This window comes from Sitodiplosis mosellana, unplaced genomic scaffold (assembly GCF_009176505.1).
Source record: "Sitodiplosis mosellana isolate CC-2019 unplaced genomic scaffold, AAFC_SMos_1.0 Smas_scaffold_6226, whole genome shotgun sequence".
NCBI classification, from domain to species: domain Eukaryota; kingdom Metazoa; phylum Arthropoda; class Insecta; order Diptera; family Cecidomyiidae; genus Sitodiplosis; species Sitodiplosis mosellana.
In genome coordinates, this window is record NW_022601467.1 from 10,202,052 (window position 1) to 10,203,597 (window position 1,546).

A 1,546-nucleotide genomic window follows, 5' to 3' on the forward strand; every position below is an offset into this window, starting at 1 on the left:
GAGAGAGAGAGAGAGAGAGAGAGAGAGAGAGAGAGAGAGAGAGAGAGGGAGAGGGAGAATAAGTGAAAAAAGGCAGATATTCATTGTAACACTGGCATCCCTTAACATCCCGTTAAATGAACAAACGTCAATTGGATGCGTAAATGAGAATGAGAATTACCAATGTAAATTGGGGTATTATTTATTTATGATTTTTTTTCTGTCTATTGTTCTGCTGCTCAACATTCAATAGATTCAATAGAGAGGAACGGATTTCGGTTAGACACTGCAAATGATTGTCGCAAATTGTACACAGTCAACTTATTATTCGGCCAGTGGGATTGTGGGATTCTCTTAATGGCATAAATTACAAGTAAATAATCGAAAAACCAAGCAAATCACCCGGGCTTATGAGCAGTGTGTACTGCATATAATTTTAGTAGGTATCAATTCCCTTGTAATTATTGTTTATTCGATTACTTGGAAATTTGGACTCAGTTTCTCTCTCCCCTTTGCGAACAGGCAGGCAGAGAGAGAGAGAGAGAGAGTGGCTAAAGTCGTCGCTAAATAATAATAATAATAACGGGTATGCTCACAATGCAATCTTGAAACCAATATTAACAGAAGCAAATTGCTCAAACGCGGACATATGTAAGCGAACAGCAATTTGTTATGTTTCTGACACGCCTCCAAACATATCAACAAAAAGTGTTTTGTTTGCCATACTCTTTCTCTCTCTCGGTCCCTTCTCTCTCTCTCTCTCTCTCTCTCTCTCTCTCTCTCTCTCTCTCTCTTTTCTAAATGAGCAATCTTTTTATAGTGCATCACATTCGTACACACAAATGTGTCATAAAGCAAACAGAATGAATTATATGGCATCAAAGGAACGCGCGCAAGCACGCACGCACGCTTACACACATTTGACTCTCTTGTAAACACACACCACACATTTATCGCCCAGCAGCGGAGTCACCAGAACAGTGACATATGTGAAAATTCTTAAGAGTTCACATTCTCTCTTCAAGTCATCCGCAACCATCCAAAAATAAATTGTATTTTAATATGCATTGTGTGCACAGAAATGTTGGACGAATAATACCGAAAAAAAGGCAAGACGAACATTCGAATGGCAAACGCAAGAAGCCGAATAATATTTATGAGATGACAAAAATATCATTTTCTTTCGATGGTGTGCACCATCGATTTTTGGTTTTTAAGCCTTGACCAAAAACAAAATTGACCGTGTGAGAATCATAATTTATTAATAAATATCCATTTCTAAGCGGCTCTTTGCGGCGTGAATTGAAAATTCTATCGACGAATTATGCGATAAACATTTCATTTGAATAATGGATAACAAATTATACGGGCATTTTGTGTGCTGAAAGTGATTTCACACAATATTGGCGGGGCAACAAAATGAATTAATTTTCTCTCGCCAATTTTTGCGACGAAATCACCATTACAAGAAGACGGAATAAAGTTATTTGTCTCTTCTAGCCTTCTATCCTGAAAAAAAAGAGAAATTGTGACGATTTAGCTCAGAAATTCCACGAAAATTTTCCAG